Source organism: Schistocerca serialis, chromosome 1 (assembly GCF_023864345.2).
Source record: "Schistocerca serialis cubense isolate TAMUIC-IGC-003099 chromosome 1, iqSchSeri2.2, whole genome shotgun sequence".
In the NCBI taxonomy this organism is placed as follows: Eukaryota; Metazoa; Arthropoda; class Insecta; order Orthoptera; family Acrididae; genus Schistocerca; species Schistocerca serialis.
Window position 1 is genome coordinate 749,799,109 of NC_064638.1, and position 25,977 is coordinate 749,825,085.

Sequence of the window (25,977 nt, forward strand, 5' to 3'; positions counted from 1 at the left end):
TTATTCCCATGAAGGGAGAACCAATGGCGATGCCAAACGGACACCACCTCCTGACAGACGGCAACACAGAGACCATTGGTAGGAATACAGAAACTAGTGGGCTGAGATAAGAGGACTGCAGCCTTGGCAGCTTTCCTGGCAGAGCGACATGACCAGGAACCCACATAAACATGACACTGGCTCCACCAAGAGTGAGCAAGTGATTGGCTTCCTAGACCCGCTGCACTAAGGGATGGGCGTTGTACAGCGCACACATACGTTGAAGGGCACTGAGAGAGTCTGAGCAGAGGACATACTCCGTGGCCTGATACAGGGCGAAGTGGTCTGCTGTAAATACTGAGCAGTGTGCCGGAAGCCGATATCTAAAGACGTTGGCACCAATGACGAAGGCACACCCGACCCCACCGTCAGTCGGAGAGACATCAGTGTACACAAAGAAATTCCATGCGAAGGTCATGAAACTGAAGGCGATAGAGCGAGGTTGGAGTAGTGTCCTTAGGAAGCGAATGAAGGCCAAGGTTAACGCGGGCCACTTCACGAAGCCAACGTGGGGAAGGGTTCACACCCACCAGCAAAGTTGCAGGTAGTGTGAAGTTAAGCTGCCGAAGCAAGCGTCGAATGCGGCCTTCAGGAGCTAACAGAGAAGAGGGACGCGCCCCATAGAGGCGATCAAAGGAATCATAAAAGAAGGAGGTATAGGATGGGCGGCCACCACGCATGGCAGAGAAACAGCATGCATACCTGCTGAGGAGAAAGTCGCAGCGGTGGGACAGTGGTAGTTCAGCAGCTTCAGAATAGACGCTCTCAACTGGGCTAGTATAAAAGGCGCTTGTGGCCAAAGGGATGCCACTTTGATGGATAGTGTTGAGATGGCGTAATTGGGATTGACGCGAAGACGCAAAAACAAAGCCCCCATAGTCGAGTTTCGAACGGACAAGGGACCGGTACAAACGGAGGAGGGTGATTCTATCGGCAACCCAGAAAGTACCATTGAGGACACGTAGGACATTGAGAGACTGCATACAGCGGGCTGCCAGGTGACACATGGGTGGACCAAGAGAGTTTCCTATAGAGCATGAGCGCCAGGAATTTCGTAGTTTCAATGAATGGAAGGGAAATAGGCCCAAGATGTAAAGATGGTGGGAGAAACCATTTGCGCCGCCTGAATTTCATACAGACGGTTTTGTTAGTGGAAAAACGAAAGCCATTGTTGATGCTCCAGCAGTGAAGACGATCAAGACATCGCTGAAGACGGCGCTCAGTGAGACAGGTCCGTGGAGAACTGCAATAGATGGCAAAATCGTCAGCAAAAGGGAGCTGAAGATGCTCGGATGGAGACAGTCCATTACAGGGTTAATGGCTATAGCAAAGATGATGACGCTCAGTATGGAAACCTGAGGCACACCGTTTTCCTGGGCAAAGGTGTCCGACAAGGCAGAACCCACATGCACCTTGAAAACACTGGGCGATTTCACAACCTCCTAGCTCCTTTTAAAAATTCCGAAGGAAGCAGGGCAGGTGGCCACGGAAGGCCCATGTATAAAGAGTACGGAGGATACCATTTTTCCAGCAGGTGTCGTAGGCCTTCTCCAAGTCGAAAAACACGGCCACAGTTTGGGATTTCCGCAGAAAACCATTCATGACATGGGTGAACAAAGTAACGAGATGGTCAACTGCACAACACTGCGCTCGAAATCCACACTGGGCAGTCGATAGTAAATTGCGAGACTCGAGCCACCACACCAGACAGGCATGAATTATTTGTTCTATCACCTTGCAAACGGAGCTGGTGAGAGAGATGGGGCAATAGCTCGAAGGAAGGTTTTTGTCCTCGCCGGGATTAGGTATGGGTATTACGGTGGCTATACGCCAATGTCTTGGAAATGTGCCCTCTGCCCAGATGCGATTGTACGTATGTGTTAAGCAGAAAGTGCTTGCCTGCAAGAGAAAAGTGCTGCAATATCTGGAGTTGGACAGCGTCTGGCCCTGGGGTAGAGGATCCCTCATAGTAAAGGTTGTAGCATTCACGACTCTGAGAAGAGAAGGGTATCGCCCGAGCCTCCTCCGCTCGTTTCCGATGGAGGATGGCAGGGTGATAGTAGGAAGAGCTTGAAATTTCCGCAAAATGGCGGCTCAAGATGTTGGAGATAGCAGTAGTGTCCACCATAACATCGTCTGCTACTGTCAGGCCAGAAACTGGCGAATGGATCTGGGTCCCAGAGAGCCATCGGAAGTTGGCCCACACGACAGAGGAAAGTGTGTAACTGTTAAAAGAACTAGTGAATGAAATCCAACTAGTCTTTTTGCTATCCTGGACAACACGACGACACTTTGCACGCATCTGTTTATAATGAATGCAGTTTGCCATCGTAGGATGAAGGTTAAAAACGCGGAGAGCATGTCTCTGTGAGGGAATTGTCTCAGTCCACCAAGGGACTGGGACCTGGCGTGGTAAAGAGGAAGTCCGAGGAATGGAACGTTCTGCAGCAGTATGGATAAAGTTTGTGAGATATTTCACCTGGTCATCACAACTGGGGAAGACCTGTTCTTCAAAGGTCGCCAGGGAGGAGTAAAGCCGCCAGTCAGGCATAGTAAGCTGCCACTTGGGCGTGCACACAGATGGGGTAGGAGTCAGCAAACGGATAGCAAATGGGAAATGGTCGCTCGGCTACGTGTCAGAAAGAACGAACCACTCAAGACGCTGGACAAGCTAGGCAGTACAGAAGGATAGGTCCAAATGGGAATAGGTGTACGAGGAGTCAGAAAGGAATGTGGGTGCTCCAGTGTTAAGGCAGAAGAGGTTGGGTTGCTTAAGAAGATCAGCCGGGGGGCATCTCTCTGACAGGTTCTGAGAGAACCCCAAAGGGGATGATGCACATTAAAGTCACCAAGTAGCAGAAATGGAGACGGTAGCTGCCCAAAATGCTGAAGGAAGTCTGCCCTGGTGACATCGAATGACGGAGGTACATAAGTCGTATAGAGGGATAAAGTCAAGTGGGGAAGGAAAAGGCGAACTGCAACATCTTGAAGATGGGTGGTCAGGGAGATGGGTTGACTATGAACGTCATCCCATATGAGCAGCATGATGCCCCCTTGAGATGGAATGCCGACCACAAGGGAAGATCATAACGAACAGAGAAGAAATATGGAAGCTCAAAGTAGTCATGGGAACGCAATTTCGTTTCCTAAGGGCAGAGTACAAGGGGACACTGTGATGCTAAAAGTACCGTAAATCCTCTTTGTGGGACCAAAGCCTGCGAATGTTCCGTTGGAGGAGAGTCATGATGAGGAAGAGATAATAGGGTGTCATCTCGTTAGATGCCGTGTGACAGCCTGCGAAGAGTCACAGCTACAGGGCACAGAAGCAGAAGTATCGTGCTCCATGGGGTGCACAGAAGCATCGACTTGCTTGTGCTGTAGGTCTGTGGAGTCCGACGCAGAAAAACGGTTGATGGTGCGCACCAGCGACACTGAGGCTGGCCGGGCTGAGGTATCACGTGGCAAAACCGTCGAAGAGGATCTTCGAGTCGGTGAAGGAGAAGACCGTTTGCCTTTGGTGGACTTCTTCGAGCCTTTCCGGTTATCAGAGGAAGACTCGGGTAGTTTGGCTGGAAGGACGGCGGAAGTCTTCACAGGAATACTCCTTATGTCCTTTCCGGCCTACCATTTGTGTAGCGGTGGCTTCACCCCTTGAGGCGAGAGTTTGTTGGTTTGTTGCACAGCTGGGCGGGCGGATGGCGTTGCCACCTTGACACTGGACGATTTCACAACCTCAAAGCTGAATTTGAGATCGAATATATGCGTAGTCAGCCCTTCATGGAGCGAGGCGTAGCAAGAACAGAACTATAGGTGTCAGACGGGAGAACGCAGGGTTTTTCCATTACCCGGATCTCTTGGACAGCCCACTTATCAAGATACACGGGACAATCCCGAGAGGAGGCGGCATGGCCGCCATTGCAGTTGATACAGCGCGGAGAAGGAGGTGGGCAATCGCCCTCGCGCGCATCCCTGCCACAGGTTACACATTTGGCTGGGTGTCGACAAGGCGTTCTAGTGTGGCTGAAACGATGACACTGGTAGCAGCGCATTGGGTTCAGACTGTATGGTTGTACTGTGATAATTTCATAGCCTGCTTTGATCTTGGATGGAAGCACTACACTATTAAAGGTGAGAAAAAAGAGTGCGGGTTGGCACTAAGGAAGAATCACCCTATGGACGGCAATGACTCCCTGATCAGAGAGGTAAGATTGGATTTTGGCCTCTGGCTGACCATCGAGCAGCCTAGTGTAAATAACACCACGGGAAGAATTCAGAGTTCTATGGGCCTCGACACGAACAGGATAGCTATGGAGAAGCGAGGTTGCAAGCAGTTGTTGTGCTTGAGAACCAGAAGAAGTCTACAAAATCAAAGTGCCATTCTGGAAAAGAGAGCAGGATTTCACAAGGCCGGCAATTGCATCATCACCTTTCTGAATAATAAAAGGATTTACCGTGGCGAAGGACTGACCGTCTTCAGTGCGTGAGACCACTAGGACTGTGGTGCAGTTGCAAGGGTGTTTGAATCGTTAGCCTCATTAAGTTTACGTTTCGTAGACGTTGATTGTGAAGATGATGGCTCATTGCGAGAAAATCCCCCATGAATGCCAGCGTCTCCGAGAGTGTGCTCCTTTCAACTGGGGGCCCCTTTCACAAGGGGGTGCACCCGACTTAGGTGATTGTTTACACATCAGGTCATACCTTCTGAACATCTGTTAGAGGGACAAATCGGCAATTTGGGAAGGTTGCAGCCCAGGCAATCACCCGTCCCTGTTCCTGGCCTGTACCAGGGGCTACGTGCGAACCCTACTTGTCGACCCGGAGCTGGGAATTACCTGTTACTCAGTCACCTGTTACGCGTCAGACGCGTGAGCCGGCCTTCAGGAGCGCACAGGGAGGAAGAAGGAGAAGAGGAACTTCAAACGCCGAAGCGGAGGAACGACAGGAAAAGGGAAACAAAGAAAGGAAAAGTGAACGAAAAACAGTGGTGAGACTGTTCTTATGTCAGCGACAGACAATGCCGAACGGACATATTCCCCAAGGGAGGGAAAAAAGAATAGCAAGAAGATAGACATGCAGGACGGAAGGGAAAAGGTGCTGCAAAGGCTGCCAAGCTCGAACCCGCCAAAGATTGGCGAGCGCCAAGGGGGAGGTAGGGGGGGGGGGGGAGTTCAAAATGGTTCAAATGGCTCTGAGCACTATGAGAGGTCATCAGTGCCCTAGAACTTAGAATTACTTAAGCCTAACTAACCTAAGGACATCACACACATCCATGCTCGAGGCAACCATAGCAGTCGCGCGGTTGCGGACTGAAGCGCCTAGAACCGCACGGCCACCGCGGTCGGCGGGGGGGGGGGGGGGGGGGAGTAATTAGTGTTAGACTATTATCACGACGTCATATTATTTTGTGATTCAAAAACATGATCCGTGTTTGTAGTGTCTTACCCCGCAGAATTTCTGTATTGTGGGCACAGCTGCTTCGCGAGTCTACAACGCGATTTTGAAAACGTCTCTGTGACAACGCCTCTTCATAGATCTATAGAGGGAGACTGTTTTCGCCTGCGGCCATTTGTGCTTCACGGTTGAAAGCTGTCAAAAGTGCTGCCAAGTGTCAGGGATTTTCTTAAGTTGACTCGGCTGTAGGAGTGCCTTAGTAGTAAAGAAAGTATGTTTTAAAACTTCATGCATGATAAGGTATTTTTTCACGCTTCTCAGTGCTTATGACCTCACAACTCCTGAACTATGTGTGGTACCAGGATATAATTTTGTAGTTGTATTTAGCGGCGTATGTGCATAATGTCTGGAAAATTTATTACGAGCACAGTTAGTAACACAGAAGTAATGAATTGAAACGTCATGGATGCTGAAGCAGTTTTCACGCGTCTCTTTGTTTATGATGTCTTAGCTCCTGAAGTATGAAAGTTAGGTGTTTCGTAACCCCACAGCGATTGTTGCCATTTGTGCTTTGGGATATATGTACGAAATTTGACCCGCTAGGTCAACGCGCTGCTTCCTGGACTCGGGTAGGCGCGCCGCCCCCCGGATCGAATCCGCCCGGCGGATTAACGACGAGAGCGGTGTGCTGGCCAGCCTGGATGTGGTTTTTAGGCGTTTTTCCACATCCCGCTAGGTGAATACTGGGCTGGTCTCCACGTTCCGCCTCAGTTACAAGACTCGCAGACATCTGAACACGCTCGCACTATTCCATTAATTACACTCGACGCAGACAGTAGGGTTACACTACTTCCGCCCCGGGGGGGGGGGTACGGAGTGGCGGCAGGAAAGGCATCCGGTCACCCCTTTCCACTAACCTTGTCAAATCCGTCCCTAACGATGCCGACCCTGCGTCACCGCGGGACATGGCACCAGTGAAAGAAAGAAAGAAATATGCGTACCAAATTTGGCTAAAATCGGCCCAGTAGTTTAGGAGGAGATGTGGAACAGGAACATACACACACATACACACACACAGTTTTGTAAGATGTATTGCTAAGATTACCGCTGTCGAACATCCAATATCGTCGATGTTTTTCCTTCTCTTTTAAAATTCCAGTTTTAAAATCCTGCAAACACAAGAAAAAGTGTGATGGTACAACTGTTGCTTGGACTATATTCGTTGTGACACGGGAATGGGTAGTCTGATACATTCACGGTCTAATTTTTTAATTAAGGGATAGTAAAATAGTAAATATCGGTGGTCATTATAATATGCTTGACGTGCGTTCTGTGAAGCACTGGTGGAACTGTAGAACTGCTATGACCAGTCCCATTCTCACTCACGTGATTGGATCATGTTAGACGAAGTCTCACCTCTTGATCTTTACCGTTTTACAGAATTCCTCGAACAGATCGAATAACCGCCACATCTTCAGTTGAGCATTATAAACCTAGATATAGAGAGTGAAGAGAAAATGCCGTACTTGGAGGTCGGCATGCGACTCCTCATCCAGACTCTAGCAAAATGAGATCGGGTGCATTCTGAAAACACGTGTATGAAATAGAGGAGCTGTCACATCGTGCAGCACATCGGAATGTACAGAGGAACGTGTGTCACCATGCACTACCGTACCTGTCGTCTTCGCTCACTGAGTAGGAAGCAGTCGCTGCCTGGTGCTCAACGTGTGTGGACGTGCGGTGCGGCGCTCCGTGTTGTAGCTGACTGGTTACGTAAACAAGTGTTGCTTACGGTACGTGTATATTGCGTTCCTGGTGCAGCCACCCAACTTGTAAGTAGTGATACTTCTTGTTCATCGTCATCGTCTTTGTGTATTGTAAGACTGGAGGCACAAGAACTGATTCCTTGAAGTTTGGTAAATTGCTTTAGCCGTACCACAGCCTAAGTGATACTCCAGTAATACCTGATCCCATGGTTTATGAAACTAAATAGCCGGGCGAGCAAGCAAAAACAAGTGAGTAGACTACTGCTGTCGTGACGGAAAAATAATTAACAGGCGGGTTTGTTTGACTCTTTTTTTATTACATTCTCTCGCTCATTTGTAAGCAATTTCAGAGAAGAATATGATGATAAACTAATTATTTTGTGTCATGTCTATTTTAGTGTACTCTGCCATTAGTTTAAGCATTATCAAACGGCAGAAAACTTTAAAGTTATGCCTGTAGTTCTGGTCTGAAACGGTAGAGGTAGCACTACCTAATTTGTACCAGTGGAGAATTCGTTAATCGTACCGGTACGACTGAGGCATTGATGGAAATTACATACCGACTAAAAATTTTTGTTTCAGTTGATCATTATGACGAAGAGAGGGCACAACAAGTGAAAGCAAAAGAATGAGCCGTGTTGGCTCGTATCGATTGCGGTCTGTAGATTATATCTCTGGTTCGTTTTCCTCTGGTCTCCGGGTAGCAATCTACTACATCTACATCTATACTCCGCGAGCCACCTTACGGTGTGTGGCGGAGGGTACTTATTGTACCACTATCTGATCCCCCCTTCCCTGTTCCATTCACGAATTGTGCGTGGGAAGAACGACTGCTTGTAAGTCTCCGTATTTGCTCTAATTTCTCGGATCTTTTCGTTGTGATCATTACGCGAGATATATGTGGGCGGTAGTAATATGTTGCCCATCTCTTCCCGGAATGTGCTCTCTCGTAATTTCGATAATAAACCTCTCCGTATTGCGTAACGCCTTTCTTGAAGTGTCCGCCACTGGAACTTGTTCAGCATCTCCGTAACGCTCTCGCGCTGACTAAATGTCCCCATGACGAATCGCGCTGCTTTTCGCTGGATCATGTCTATCTCTTCTATTAATCCAACCTGGTAAGGGTCCCATACTGATGAGCAATACTCAAGAATCGGACGAACAAGCGTTTTGTAAGCTACTTCTTTCGTCGATGAGTCACATTTTCTTAGAATTCTTCCTATGAATCTCAACCTGGCGCCTGCTTTTCCCACTATTTGTTTTATGTGATCATTCCACTTCAGATCGCTCCGGATAGTAACTCCTAAGTATTTTACGGTCGTTACCGCTTCCAATGATTTACCACCTATGGCATAATCGTACTGGAATGGATTTCTGCCCCTATGTATGCGCATTATATTACATTTATCTACGTTTAGGGAAAGCTGCCAGCTGTCGCACCATGCATTAATCCTCTGCAGGTCCTCCTGGAGTACGTACGAGTCTTCTGATGTTGCTACTTTCTTGTAGACAACCGTGTCATCTGCAAATAGCCTCACGGAGCTACCGATGTTGTCAACTAAGTCATTTATGTATATTGTAAACAATAAAGGTCCTATCACGCTTCCCTGCGGTACTCCCGAAATTACCTCTACATCTGCAGATTTTGAACCGTTAAGAATGACATGTTGTGTTCTTTCTTCTAGGAAATCCTGAATCCAATCACAAACCTGGTCCGATATTCCGTAAGCTCGTATTTTTTTCACTAAACGTAAGTGCGGAACCGTATCAAATGCCTTCCTGAAGTCCAGGAATACGGCATCAATCTGCTCGCCAGTGTCTACGGCACTGTGAATTTCTTGGGCAAATAGGGCGAGCTGAGTTTCACATGATCTCTGTTTGCGGAATCCATGTTGGTTATGATGAAAGAGATTTGTATTATCTAAGAACGTCATAATACGAGAACACAAAACATGTTCCATTATTCTACAACAGATTGACGTAAGCGAAATAGGCCTATAATTATTCGCATCTGATTTATGACCCTTCTTGAAAATGGGAACAACCTGCGCTTTCTTCCAGTCGCTAGGTACTTTACGTTCTTCCAGCGATCTACGATAAATTGCTGATAGAAAGGGGGCAAGTTCTTTAGCATAATCACTGTAGAATCTTAAGGGTATCTCGTCTGGTCCGGATGCTTTTCCGCTACTAAGTGATAGCAGTTGATTTTCAATTCCGATATCGTTTATTTCAATATTTTCCATTTTGGCGTCCGTGCGACGGCTGAAGTAAGGGACCGTGTTACGATTTTCCGCAGTGAAACAGTTTCGGAACACTGAATTCAGTATTTCTGCCTTTCTTCGGTCGTCCTCTGTTTCGGTGCCATCGTGGTCAACGAGTGACTGAATAGGGGATTTAGATCCGCTTACCGATTTTACATATGACCAAAACTTTTTAGGGTTCTTGTTTAGATTGTTTGCCAATGTTTTATGTTCGAATTCGTTGAATGCTTCTCTCATTGCTCTCTTTACGCTCTTTTTCGCTTCGTTCAGCTTTTCCTTATCAGCTATGATTCGACTACTCTTAAACCTATGATGAAGCTTTCTTTGTTTCCGTAGTACCTTTCGTACATGATTGTTATACCACGGTGGATCTTTCCCCTCGCTTTGGACCTTAGTCGGTACGAACTTATCTAAGGCGTACTGGACGATGTTTCTGAATTTTTTCCATTTTTGTTCCACATCCTCTTCCTCAGAAATGAACGTTTGATGGTGGTCACTCAGATATTCTGCGATTTGTGCCCTATCACTCTTGTTAAGCAAATATATTTTCCTTCCTTTCTTGGCATTTCTTATTACATTTGTAGTCATTGATGCAACCACTGACTTATGATCACTGATACCCTCTTCTACATTCACGGAGTCGAAAAGTTCCGGTCTATTTGTTGCTATGAGGTCTAAAATGTTAGCTTCACGAGTTGGTTCTCTAACTATCTGCTCGAAGTAATTCTCGGACAAGGCAGTCAGGATAATGTCACAAGAGTCTCTGTCCCTGGCTCCAGTTCTGATTGTGTGACTATCCCATTCTATACCTGGTAGATTGAAGTCTCCCCCTATTACAATAGTATGATCACGAAACTTCTTCACGACGTTCTGCAGGTTCTCTCTGAGGCGCTCAACTACTACGGTTGCTGATGCAGGTGGTCTATAGAAGCATCCGACTATCATATCCGACCCACCTTTGATACTTAACTTAACCCAGATTATTTCACATTCGCTAATAACTTCACTGGATATTATTGAATTCTTTACTGCTATAAATACTCCTCCACCATTGGCGTTTATCCTATCCTTGCGGTATATATTCCATTCTGTGTCTAGGATTTCGTTACTGTTCACTTCCGGTTTTAACCAACTTTCCGTTCCTAATACTACATGCGCACTATTTCCTTCAATAAGAGATACTAATTCAGGAACCTTGCCCTGGATACTCCTGCAGTTTACCAATATTACGTTAACTTTTCCTGTTTTTGGTCTCTGAGGACGGACGTTCTTTATCAACGATGATAATGTCCTCTCTGGTAAGCCGTCAGGTATTTTATCGTTTCGCCCAAGGGGGGGTCCCTCTAACCTAAAAAACCCCCGTGTGCACGCCACACGTACTCTGCTACCCTAGTAGCTGCTTCCGGTGTGTAGTGCACGCCTGACCTGTCTAGGGGGGCCCTACAGTTCTCCACCCAATAACGGAGGTCGATGAATTTGCAACCATTATAGTCGCAGAGTCGTCTGAGCCTCTGGTTTAGACCCTCCACACGGCTCCAAACCAGAGGACCGCGATCGACTCTGGGCACTATGCTGCAGATATTAAGCTCAGCTTGCACTCCGCGTGCGATGCTGGTTGTCTTCACCAAATCAGCCAGCCGCCGGAAGGAACCAAGGATGGCCTCAGAACCCAAGCGGCAGGCGTCATTCGTTCCGACATGTGCTACTATCTGCAGCCGGTCACACCCAGTGCGTTCAATAGCTGCCGGAAGGGCCTCCTCCGCATTACGGACGAGACCCCCCGGCAAGCACACCGAGTGCACACTGGCATTCTTCCCCGACCTACCCGCTATTTTCCTGAGGGGCTCCATAACCCGCCTAACGTTGGAGCTCCCTATAACTAATAGGCCCGCCCTCTGTGACTGTCGGGACCTTGCCGGAGAATCGGCCACTGGCCCAACAGGCGAGGCATCCTGTGGTGGCTCGGAAACGATGTCATCACCACTAGGAAGCACCCCGTACCTGTTGGAAAGGGGTAAGGCAGCTGCCACGCGGCCAGATCCCACCTTTGCCTTTCGGCCAGGCACGCGCGAGCCCACCACTGTCCGCCATTCACCCTGGAGTGATGGCTGACCGGTAAGATGCTCACTGCCGGAAGACGCAGCGACATCAGGGGTTCCATGTGATTCCAAGGCCACCGAAGTAGGCATAGGTCTCACCACAGTTGCCCCAACGCCACTACGAGCCGACGCCTGCGCCTCGAGCTCGATGAGCCTAACAGACAAAGCCTCCACCTGCCCCCGAAGAGTGGCCAATTCTCCTTGCGTCCGCTCACAACAACCACAGTCCCTACACATGACTATGTTTACCCTACTTTACCCAATCTTGAGCTGCGTCTTCCGGTTTGCGATGTTTGAGCCGGAACGGACAGTCACCAGGATCGAGGAGGGCGGAAGTCGGCTGGAGCAAACGTCTGTTGTTACGCGCCGGTGATTACGTTTGACCTTTTAAACACCTTGCTTTAAATTTTTCAGCTGTCTTAAAGCACCGTGTAATATTTTGGTCTGTACTCTAAAACAATTGTGTTAGCCTGATATCATTGTGCTATCATTGTGTTTGGCTATTGTTTCTTTTTTAATAAGTTTGTTTAGTAAATGTGAATCACTCGGCAAATATGATTGATGTTACAACCTGGGGTCAAGCGGTCCCATGAATTTTTGCTAACCTGGCTCGAAGGAGTATATGGAAACATTGGAATGGTTGAATTGGATTTAATGAAGCATGTAGAAGATATACCAAAGCCCACATTGGGTCGCCGTTTGAAGGGTTTAAATAAAACATCAAAATTTGGAAGACCGATTGATATGACTGCAGAGATGTAAGATCAATTAGCACAGCATATAAGTAATTTGCAGTCTGGTTTCTACGGAGTAACTGTTATTGAATTAATGAAACTTGCCCACCAACTTTCTGAGGAATATCATCTACCGCATTGCTTCAATAAAGAAAAAAGATAGCGGGCAAAAAATGACACTACGGTTTATGAAAGATCATCCCACTTCGTCCTCGCGAGTTCCCGAAGCAATGTCGATGGCATGAGCGAAGTGGTTTAATAAAGAGCGTGTTTATGAGTTTCTTTTATAAATATCAGGAAATACTAGATAAAAATACTAGATAAAGATAAGTTTGCTGCTGACCAGATACACGACGTAGATGAAACCGCACTATCCACATTTCACAAACCGTCTCACGTAATTGCCCAGGAAGTGAGCGCAACCTCAAGTGGAGGAAGGGGTCTTACAAGGACATGTGTATGTGCAGTGAATGCAACAGGGGAAATCATACCTCCTATGTTAATATTTAAGCGCAGCAGAACGAATGATGGCTTAAAAAGGAGATCTCCACCAAACACAGCATTAGGATGAAACTTCCTGGCAGATTAAAACTGTGTGCCGGACCGAGACTCGAACTCGGGACCTTTGCCTTTCGCGAGCAAGTGCTCTACCGACTCTTATCTTTTTAATTTATCTCATTTTGTTGGTTTTTGTTCGTTGTATCTGCTCTGGGCGGACGTCGCAAGACACCCGTTTCAGTTCGTCGTTGATCCATTAACTCAGTTTTTTATTACAGAGGGCAGCTAACCCTCTGACCGAACACGCTGAGTTACCTTGCAGAACTAGTTTGGAAGGTAGGAGACGAGGTACTGGCGGAATTAAAGCTGTGAGGACGTGGCGTGAGTCGTGCTTGGGTAGCTCAGTCGGTAGAGCACTTGCCCGCGAAAAGGCAAAGGTTCCGAGTTCGAGTCTTGGTCCGGCACACAGTTTTAATCTGCCAGGACGTTTCATACCAGCGCACACTCCGCTGTAGAGTGAAGGTTTCATTCTAACAGCACTTGGATGCTCGACAAATGGATGGATAACATCAGAACTATTCGTCCGATGGCTAGAGTATTTCATGAAATATACAAAAGTAGAAAAATAGACGAGAAACAAATTTTTCTTTTATTGGAGGGAACCGGCCGGAGTGGCCAAGCGGTTTTAGGCGCTTCAGTCTGGAACCGCGCGACCGCTACGGTCGCAGGTTCGAATCCTGCCTCGGGCATGGCTGTGTGTGATCTCCTTAGGTTAGTTGGGTTCAAGTAGTTCTAAGTTCTAGGGGACTGATGACCTTAGCTGTTAAGCCCCATAGTGCTCAGAGCCATTTGAACCATTTTTGTTTTTATTGGATGGACATAGCACACACACCAAAGATTTAGAGGCTCATGATTATGATATAATTATATTACCATTTCCGGCTCATACGACTCCTTATTTACAGCCATTGGACACATCATTCTTTAAAGCACTGAAAAATAGTTACTATGAAGCGGCATCTTCGTCTCTACGTTCAAATCCAGGCAGCGTCTTATGACAAGCGTACGTTGCAGAACTGCTGGATGATGCATACCACAGATCAGTTCGTATGGATATAGCACTAAATGGTTTTAAGGCAACAGGCTTGAGGCCATATGGCAGAAATGTCATCAAAGAAGACGACTTTGTAGCTGCTACTGTACATATTGTTGATGAATCAGAGCAAGAATCGGTTGGTGGAACTGAAGCAATAACGCGAAAACCTGGAAGGTTGCTTAACGTTGGAACATTACTCAGTGAACAGTCTGTACCTTCTACAATATCTCACCAATGTGAACCCGAAAACAATACCGCAAAACTCATCGAAATAAATACCCAGAAAATAAAGTCTTACTTGAACACTTAATCTCATGTCCCGCGTTCCTGTGCACGAACCTGTAACAAAAGTGACGCATAGATGAAAACTTTAACAAGATTAAAAAAATAGAGGGCAGATTGGACTGGTTATGTAAACTATATAAGGAAGATGGGAAGAACACTTGATTCAGTGTATGAAGTGTAAAGGTTGCGCTACTGTGGGAAGTAAAGTTAAGAAATATTTCTGTGCTCATATCAATTGACTTTCGATACGCCAATTTAAGCAGTTTAATTTGTGAAGGATTTATAATTTGTTTCCTGTGTGCAATTTCATTATGCGTAATTAAGGAAGTAACGTTACGTTGGCAGTTTATAGTGTGTTATTGTGACGTTTTGTTACATTATTCCCTGGATTTATTATGACGTCGCTTACTTCTTACCCTAAGTACGACTAAAGCTATAGGTCGTACGGATTAGGAAACCAGACAGAAAGTACAGGTTTCAGAAAGACTGAACACTCAGTTTGAGATAACATTTTTGCATTTGTGTAGACGCGTGGTTGATAACTAAAGAAATAAAGATTCAGTGTATGTAAAACAAACTGAGTGATTTAAATTACCCTACCAAATACAATTATTATCCCTTAAAGAGTACTATTTGAGCAGCCTTACTCTACTGCAACGGAATGCACCGAGAATACTCGCATGGAATCCATTATCCTGCCCCCTAGTTTAGTTGAAGGGGAATTCCCACCTTTGAACAAAAGACCAGCAACAAATGAAGTACACTGGAACTCAGACAACGATCAAAAGATTGAAACAGATAAGAACCAGTCTGCAATTATTTTTCAGGAAATCAGCTACAGAGACCATGACATTTCAATTTAAGAGCAAGAAAACCAAACAGACAGGCAAAAACGAAAGTCTTTCTTGTCTTCATCGAAATCAGAACAACAGGAAAAATGCCATTAGAAAAAGTCAGTACGAGATTCGAGGAAGACCGCGAAGAAAAATCAGCACAGATACCAAGGAAACAGAAGCCTGATAACGTTCCAGCAATACAGGGTGGATTCGAGATTGGGTGCAAACTCACACGGACACAGGTATTCTTTAACCCTGACAACCATACGTGGCGAGCCCCTCGAGCAGTCCCCAGCAGGAAAGTAAACACCAACCACTGCAGGGAACAACAGGCCAGGCAACGACACGGGAACAGTTGAGTGAAACCACAGCAGCTGTGACTGGAAAATGTAAACAGGAAAATGAGATAGAAGATTGTGCGGAAACAGCTTTCAGTGTCATCACACGATCCGCAAAACACACAATTGAGGCAGCAGGGGGAAGTACTTTGCAACCAGAAGGCTATAAAATCTCAAGGTGGTGAGAAGGCACCGGGAGTGACAAGCCACACCAAACCTAAATGTTGCACGTCGGAAATATGAGAAAGATGCGGCAAGAGACTACCAAGACGACGAGAAAGAATAAATGGAAAGAGAACTTCCTGGAAGCGAATCAGGACGAGACAGGTAACAACGGAAATATGAATGGACATGGAAACTGACAAATAGCTTGCAATGGACAATAGGAGGGTTCTTATTCTGCTCACGCTAAATATCTCGGGAATAACAAGTGAAAGAAAGGATGGGAATTCTAGGGAATTTTTTAAAAACCGATGACGTGGACATTTCCTTCCTTCGGCAAGTAGCTTGCGAGGGGATGAATCTCCAACAGCGATAAACTGTGTACAAAAATGGTGGTTCTAGCGGTAGGGATTGCTGCAATTTAGCCAGAATAAAAATGGAATTAGAGAACTTAGAAAAGCAACCGCATGGACTCGTTATCAAAGCCAAACAAAAAAATGGCTCAAATGGCTCTGAGCACTATGGGACTCAACTGCTGAGGTCATTAGTCCCCTAGAACTAAGAACTAGTTAAACCTAACTAACCTAAGGACATCACAAACATCCATGCCCGAGGCAGGATTCGAACCTGCGACCGTAGCGGTCTTGCGGTTCCAGACTGCAGCGCCTTTAACCGCACGGCCACTTCGGCCGGCCAAAGCCAAACAAAATGAAATAACAATATTAAACCTTTATACCTCATCAGGAACACATTACAGGACTAGTAGAGAAGTTTTTCAGTGAGAGTATCCCAAATTTGGTGAGACCCGTAAAGAGTAAAGATTTTAATTGTGCTGTAAGATCGGCGGACACAGCATATGCACCCCAAATTGCGGCCCCTGAAATAACATGACTGGAGGACTAAAGCTGATAAACGTCGAAGATTGAATGGCCATCAACTGATCCCACTATACGTACATATCTCCAATGTCAGCCTCGAACTGGACGGATTTTATACCGCAACGGGAATAAACGTACTGTACTATGAAGAAACCATGTCAGCTTCTCGGACCACCAAGCAGTTGTTAAAATAAAAGGCTTACCCCGGTCCACTGTAATGGGAAAGGGATACTAGAAGTTAAACTGCAGCCCGTTCAACGTTGACTGGGCAAAAACAGTACTATGCGAATGTTATCGAACGTGGGTTCATCGGAAGCGGTACTTCATCTACATCTACATCTACATTGATACTCCGCAAGCCACCCAACGGTGTGTGGCGGAGGGCACTTTACGTGCCACTGTCATCACCTCCCTTTCCGGTTCCAGTCGCGTATGGTTCGCGGGAAGAACGACTGTCTGAAAGCCTCCGTGCGCGCTCTAATCTCTCTAATTTTACATTCGTGATCTCCTCGGGAAGTATAAGTAGGGGGAAGCAATATATTCGATACCTCATCCAGAAACGCACCCTCTCGAAACCTGGCGAGCAAGCTACACCGCGATGCAGAGCGCCTCTCTTGCAGAGTCTGCCACTTGAGTTTATTAAACATCTCTGTAACGCTATCACGGTTACCAAATAACCCAGTGACGAAACGCGCCGCTCTTCTTTGGATCTTCTCTATCTCCTCCGTCAACCCGACCTGGTACGGATCCCACACTGATGAGCAATACTCAAGTATAGGTCGAACGAGTGTTTTGTAAGCCACCTCCTTTGTTGATGGACTACATTTTCTAAGCACTCTCCCAATGAATCTCAACCTGGTACCCGCCTTACCAACAATTAGATGTAGATGTAGCTTTCTTGAATAGTGGGGTAAACTGGTGAGACCTGGAATTTGTAAACTGTTCATAGACGTAGCGTATAGGATCAGCGACACTAGAAGGGAAAACATCGTTTCCTATTATTTGACAGTTCGAGAACTCAAAGAAAATGTGGACGACGGAGAAGACTGATCTCGCAGATTGAATTACATTCAACTACAGGAAAAAGAATTCTAAGGCAGGATAATCACTTGCAAACATAAGGAATACATTCCAGACGAACAATGGAGCTAACGTCTTCCGACGGAAACGCCACCGCTAACATGGTAATATGGAGGATACTAAGGACCACTTCCGTAGAACAGCCATCAGACCCTACCAGGACCTCATGTTTGCTACAACACAGCATCGAAAAAGTACAAAGAAGGACAGCTCGTTTCGTGTTATCAAATAAATTGTTCAAATGGCTCTGAGCACTATGAGACTTAACTTCTGAGGTCATCAGTCCCCTAGAACTGAGAACTACTTAAACCTAACTAACCTAAGGACAGCACACACATCCATGCCCGAGGCAGGATTCGAACCTGCGACGGTAGCGGTCGCGCGGCTCCAGGCTGTAGCGCCTAGAACCGCTCGGCCACTCCGGCCGGCTTCGTGTTATCGCGCAATAGGGATGAGAGTGTCACTGATATGATACGCGATTTGGGGTGGCAGTCACTGAAACGAAGGCGGTTTTCTTTGCGGCGAGATCTATTTACGAAATCACCAACTTTCTCTTCCGAATGCGTAGATATTTTGTTGACACCCACCTTCGTAGGGAGAAATGATCATCATAATAAAATAAGAGAAATCAGAGCTCGAACGGAGAGATGTAGGTGTTCCTCCCCCCACCCCCTTCGAGAGTGGAATGGTAGAGAAGTAGTATGAAAATGGTTCGATGAATCCTCTGCCTGGCACTTAAGTGTGAGCTGCAGAGTAACCATGTAGATGTAGATGTAGACCAACGAAAATGCCACTGTGTTGATAGAGCCCATATCCGAAGAAGAAATTGAAGACATTATAAAGTACTTACCACGAAATAGGAGTCCGGGCACTAGCGACATACCGTAAAAATTTTCCATAGTCTTGTGGTCAATTTCCAGAGCGTTATTCACAGAGCTCATAAAAGAGAAACAAAGAATGCGTCAAATATATTCAGAACATGAACCAAGGATTATAGTCCTTTGTAAGACGTTGTGGTCTCCTGACCTTCATTGCTTATATATTCCGCCCTCACAATCATATTCCGCACATCAAGACGCTTCACTCAAACCCGAAATCGATAAGATAAAGTCAATGTTGTATGAATTCAAGTAAACGATATGCAAATAACAAGTTGAGTAGGCGCGCCTCTCAGCCATTCTGCCAAGTCAATAACAATCCAAAACTTTGTATAGAAATTTCATTATCAAATCCTATCCTTGAGAGATAACTTCACATTCCGAAAAGAACCAAGATATAACTTGTTCATTTCATAACTAAAAGTGCCATTGTGATTTCTCAGAATTTTTGTAAAATAAATAATAATTTTCATTAGTTTCGTGTTTTTCTTACACTAACTAGCACTACTCCAGTACCCAAGTATCCCACTAATTACGTAAGAAATTTTGTGAATTTTTGTGTCCCTTCTTTACAGCGGACGACTCCAGAAGATATTTATTGCTGAAAGTTTTTCAGGCATTTCTCTGTAGTAGTGTGGGGTTGGAAATTGCATCTTGCAGGAGCCACAGGGTAAAGGGTACATCTCAGATTAATCCGTTGCGCGGAATAACAGAATAGCAGAGCAACCCACACGCGCACACCTTGCACCCAAAACTTTGAAACCAAGAAGAATAACTGATTATACACCAATAACTTTGTTACGTCCCGACTCATAAATAATGGCACGCATAATAGCTGCAAGACTAAAAGCGACGCTTACAGAGATAATCGGGTCTGCCCAAACGTGTTGTGTTCCCAACAGGAATATCATTGATCGTCTTTGCTTTCCAAGAGACACGACCTTCTCTTCACGGATATATCAAACCGGAACTACAGGACTGTTGAACATCGACCTAGAAACTGCCTCTGACAAAATCAGTAACCAATATCTAAGGAATGAGTTGCACACTGTAACTTCTCACAGGTCAGAACAGCCTGCAACTACCAGACCGGAACCCAATGCTCTCCAAAATACAAATAAACGGCAACTTCAGGGGAGAATTCTTACTTCAGCGCTCAGTCTGGCAGGGATGCCTCTTATCCATGATATTATTTATGATTTCTTTGGTGATCTGCTCAGTCACCAACCAAATCTCTGGAATCAATGATGGTGTTTATGCCGAGGATGTAACAATTGTTACTCACGCCGCAGCAGGATATTGGGAAGATATTAGAAATTATGGAACCTTATAAGGAAGCAGCAGGAGAATAATAAATAACAATAAAACCCGGATCCTTTGGTTGAACAAAACTTCACAATTCACGCCATATCCCCTCACAGAATGCGGCGTAATGGATGTGTTCAGCGTTGAACTGAAGAAGAACATGAACGAATTGGTTGAAGATAATTCCAAATCCATTATGGAGAAAGTAGCAGACGCTTTAATAGCGAACAGTAGTAGGAACTTAGATCGTATACAAAGGACACAATATGTCAGTATGCTAGCGCTTTCAAAAATGTGTTATATAACCGAAATAATATCCGTAGAGCGGCAATAAACTGGTCAAATACAGAAGTATAAAGGATGGTTCATCTGGAAAAGGATGCTGCTCCGTGCAGCCAGATATCAGTTAACAAAACCGTCAAATGAATGTGGATTAGACGTAATAGATTGTGAGAAAAAAATCATCAGGCCTCATACTCAAAACTTTATGAAATCCTCGAAACAGCCAGCAAATCGCTCGGCTTTATCGAAGGCCGCATGCGGATTTACCACAAGAAGTGGGACTCAACGACGGGCACCCATGTATATTGCTCGCACTCTTAAAATCACAACGGGAATTGTAGAAATGCTCCCAAACGCAAAGAACTTCACCTCGAAAAAGGTTATGGGAAAATGAAACAGGACATACGCCGGTAGCCAAAGAAAACACACTTATCTTAACTGGAAAATTTGTGCCGGAACGGGACTTTAATACGGCTTTACGCGAACAGTTGCCTAAACCATTTGGCTATCCGTGCACGGCCCATGGCCAGGCCAGACTTCCACATGTCGTCGTTCCTGCGTCACAAGTTTACTCGTATGGTTCAAATGGCTCTGAGCACTATGGGACTTAACATCTATGGTCATCAGTCCCCTAGAACTTAGAACTACTTAAACCTAACTAACCTAAGGACAGCACACAACACCCAGCCATCACGAGGCAGATAAAATCCCTGACCCCGCCGGGAATCGAACCCGGGAACCCAGGCGTGGGAAGCGAGAACGCTACCGCACGACCACGAGATGCGGGCAAGTTTACTCGTATCCACGATATGTAGTTCCCATACAGGGAGAGACATTTTAATTGAAAGTCGCTGAACGCTATTGGTGGATAAATACGAGTACGATATTACGGTGCTTCTGTTATTAAGAAGAACGATGCATTGTTCCGAGGGAACACTGTATTGCTCCTCTTAACAACACTGGCTCTGCACTATCGTATCGAAACAGCTATTATTGGTTGAAACACAACCCACATGCCACCCTTGAACGTGGCTCTCAAGCACGCTTTGGTATAAACCTGTGTGCGGGAATCGTGGAAGGAGTGCCTTTGGGCCCATACCTATTGCCGCACAAGTTGCCTGCATTGTACGCGTCTTTGTGTGACACATTAGGAAACGTTCCACTTGGTTTTCGACGAGAGCTATGGTTTCACCGTGGTGGTGCATCGCCCTACTTCGGAATGAATTTGAGTAACTATTTACATGAAGCGTTTCTAAGGAAATGGCTTGGTCGTTGAGGTCCAAAGTTGTGGCCTCCACATTCCCCGGACCTTAATGCACTTAAAGGAACAAGTTTATGGTACTCCACCCTTAGATGTCCATTGCTCACGTGCATGCCGCTTCGGCAACGGTGGTTGCGTGTGTGTTGCGTAGGGTCCAGCAAAGTATGATCAAGCGAGTAGCGAAGTGTTTGCAAATGGCAGGTGGTCACCTTGAACATCTTCGCAAAAGTGAACGTTGCTCGTACTTGTATATACCGGCTCTGTGAAGAGAAGCCTGGACGCAAATGTACAGAATGGAACTGTTGTGCGTAGTGCTGTATAATGTGCAATCTAACGTAACCTACCTAACTTTTTTTCTGTACCACATTGACTACAGAAGATGTTTCTGTATCCAATATTATTTTATATTGGCTTTATATACGTCATGGTCGAAACAAAGCGATCGTTTACGTCTGTAAGAAGTTCATGTTGCATCTTAATGTTTAAATAAAGGTAATAGTAACAGAATGAAATACAATAAATACTGCAGCGTGGAGGTGTAAATTGGATACTATTTGATTGTTTTAACTGAAAAAAAGAAATTTTGACGCGAATGCGACTCAAACACCGACGATTCTGTATATACGTTCCTCTCGACATTGCTTCGTCTAACTGGGCTAATGGTACATCTGCGGCGTAGTGCAGAGTTTGTGCTACCTATTCTTGGCCATACTACACGCAGTTACAGCGTTGTCAGAGCGTTTCTATTAAATCTCTTGGAGGGATTAGGTTTTGATAGATACACTTCTGTCTTGAACTGGGGTAAGGAAACACATGACGACTGCTAAGTACGGTATTTCTTCTTCATCCTGTACGCTAAGATGCCGATGGTCGTCAAATAATCAGCCATCAATTGCCCATCAAGTTGCTCATAAGAAAAGACTCAGAGGCACGCGGATTCTCACTTCAAGTAGCCGGTTGTGGTGTGGAAAGCACAGGACTCCTATCCAACAGCCTATGTGAGTGGCTGTGCTTCCCGCCCGTTGGCCGCTAACCGCAGGCGTCCGGTTTCAGGGCGGTCACGGGTGAGCTCTAGCGTTACAGAGAGGACACGCGATACAATCACCAGGTGGAGAGCATTTAGCGAAACAGAAGTGGCCTCTGCAGAGGCTTGCTATCGCCGCCCGTGAAACACAACGCTACACAGACGGCTAAACTGCGGACGCTCTCGGAGCAGGTGGCCGGGCTCCGGTTACGCGGCCGTGACTTCACCGCCCTTCCAGTGCACGTGGCCGCCTCGGAGCTTTCGTAAGAGACGGACCACTGCTGGGTCTCCGCCAAGGACCCTGCCTGTCTTACTCCAGGAAGCACGAATTGGAAGGAAATCGGTAGATGTGATGTACATGTATAGACAAATAAATGATTACAATCTCAAAAAAGTTGGATGGTTTATTCGAGAGAACAACAAATTGAGCAAATTAGCTAGCACTGATTGATGAGAGTTTTGGATACTAAAATGTAGACTTTCACGGCCGGAAACGCCATGTCCATTATAATTATCCGGGCTGTTGCGCCGTGGTCGGTTGATGAATTCTGTGTCAATTCCCAACGTTTCGTCCCCGTCTGCGGAAGACATCTTCAAGGGGGGTCTGTAGCTCGATGGAAGGTCCAACACACCCCACTGGCTCGCTACTGACTGCCGCTAAATTCCGAGTCCGCGCGCTCCCGCGCCGCGGCGTGACGTCACGTGTTTTGGAAACGTCAGTGCAATTGGCCGCTGTCCGCTGCCGTCGATCGCCTTTGCCATCACCCAGTAGTGGACGGGTGGTACACATCTTCTTTAACACCGGCATCCATATACCGTTTAATTTCACGCCCTCCTCCTTTTCGATTGAAATTATTAGAGTGTTTAGCGATTTCGATTGCCTTCCTGTAGAGCCTTTCGTAATATCCTCTTGTGGCCGCTAGTACTTGCGTCTCCTCGAAACGAATATGGTGGTTCCCTGGCTGGAAATCACATGTTTGGAACCCTTAGATGGTAGATGTACCCAATCGAATGGCAAAAACGAGGACTGCCTCACTCACACAATCTCAAATGGCTACACGACAGAATTCATTACACGGATATAGACAAAATCATCCAAGTTGAATTTCCCAGTCCACAAGAAGATCCGGAACTGTGCGACATAGTAGTGAAAAACATGATTCACGGATCATGTGAGCCATTAAACCCCAGTTCGTAATTTATGAGTGATGGTAAATGTTCAGAAAAATATCCGAAACCGTGGTTGGACGACGCACAAACCGGAGTTGATGGCTATCCCAAATACAGAAGACGATCACTCAAAAACGGTTGCTTCACGGAAAAGTACGAATACGAGGCAGCGACGAACTGGAAATAGATAATCAATGGTTAGTACACTACTTTCAAAAATGTTCTAAGCACACATATATGTAGAATACTGCAATTCAGTGAAATCCATCAAATATGTCTGTAAGGATGTAAAGCCGGCCGCGGTGGTCTCGCGGTTCTAGGCGCGCAGTCCGGAACCGCGCGACTGCTACGGTCGCAGGTTCGAATCCTGCCTCGGGCATGGATGTGTGTGATGTCCTTAGGTTAGTTAGGTTTAAGTAGTTCTAAGTTCTAGGGGACTGATGACCACAGCTGTTAAGTCCCATAGTGCTCAGAGCCATTTGAATCATTTTTTTGTAAGGATGTAAACAAACGCAGTGACATGGCAGTATTTCAAATAGCCAATAACAGGAACATCAAAACCGAAACGACGAGACCCTCATGCACCAAATGGGAAGATATGTCAAGAGTAACGAAGCAGCGTGGCGGGTTTTCTGTTTTCCCATACACGAACGCATATCATCTGTGGGACATTTAGCAGCACATTTGGAGAATGGACAGAAGGTTTATTTCACGAAAGACATCAACAGAAATATTGCAAGCGAACCACCTCTGAACACAACGTTAACAGATTTATACCAACTGTGTCAAACGGATCCATTCGCGGAAACATTACTATATGTTAACATCCCTATCTATAGAACACAACAAGAAAAATCTTTCAGCGACGAAAACAAGGAATTTCAGCAGATCATCCAGCAGTGGCGCATTAGGCAGAGTAAACACCGTACATCCGAACACCGCTGAATGTTTCCATCCCCGGATGTAGCTACACGAAATAGGAGCATCAACAAGTATCAAAGATCTCAAGACTTGACGGTTACCTCTGCCAGGCGTACAGAGAAGCATGTCAACGCACAAAAAGCCTCTCTCACACCTTCAGCTGAACAAATTCGCCATAATTCTTACAACATGTAACCCATCGAATCCAAAACAGCTATGGGAGTCCTTCGAAGAATGTATGAGTGATGAAGTATGTGCCAAATCCTTAAAGCTCGTCCTGAGCTGATTATCGAATTCAACGACGACATCTTCAATGAAACACTCATTCGCTTAGAAGATGAATGTGTAAATGTTTAGCAATAAACAATCAGACTTTAATACAACTTAGGATGCGAACATCAAGAAAATATGCTATCCGTGAGATAAATTTTCAAAATACAAAGGAAGAAACGCTACAACGTCAACGAACTACTTCAATACATTGCCCATAACAAATCATTCCTCAATGACAATCAATAAGAAATTTACATCGTTATCATGGACCGGATCGACAACAACACTGGCGGAATTATTTACTTGGACGCACAAGGCGGCTCTGGGAAAAGGTTTCTAATAAATATATTGCTGGCGGAAATACATGATAAACATCTCAAGCACTTGCAATGGCACCATAGCCACACTTACAGACGAATTGCCCACCCTGTAACTACCACTGAATATAGTTTGAACAACTCAAGAGCATCTGGACGGGGTGAACTTCTTCAGCAAGCTAAACTTCTGTGACAAAGCACAATGGCACATAAAAAGCCCTGGAATCCATGGACAGAACATTACAAGACCTGCGAGGAAACAATCAAGTGATAAGAGGAGCTGTAGTGTCACCTCTTTTCCATTTCGTTTCTTTTGTAAAAATGTTTGAACGTAACCGCACAAATAATTTATATGGCTCAAAGACTCATTACGATTGCGAGAGGCAGTTTATCTCTGACTCGTGATACAGAAACTATGTGGACAGAATGTGGAATTGTAATCAGCGACATTGTTGTAAGCTGCCATTGTGAATACGGAATGCAATTTGAAGAATTACGATAACATTTCATCTCATACAAAAGGATATATACTGAAATGTAGCTAGGAAGATCATTTACGAAAAAATATAATTTCTTGAATGGAAAACATACGTTCACTTCTTTGGTTATTTTAACTTCTCTCTTGTCTGTAGCTAGGAACAATAATTGGTGCGTCGCAACTCGTAGGGAACTTTGTATCCTGCGAAATCAGAGGAGCCCGCACCATGGGCACAATTTCAAGAGATTAAATTCTGAACTTTTCCGAAATTGATACACAACTAGGACACTGATTTCAATGTTGCAGAGTGAGAATGTCATAGCACCCAAGACCGCTTCCCCACGGCTACGATTGTGCCTCTGCTGAGTTTAACAATTTTCAGAGATGACGATCGCCGGGATTCTGCAGAGCAAAAGAGATTTTTTTCCCCATACTGTCTTCCATAACGAAGGCCAGACAGTATGAGTATGAATTGCACTTCTAATAATTTTGTTTTATAGATCCGAGAATTCAAAATCCATGGAGGTATGGAAGGTAATTGTGTAAAAAAACTGGAGAAACGACTTCCCTCGCCCAAACGTTTCCTTTCATGTAACGTAGATATT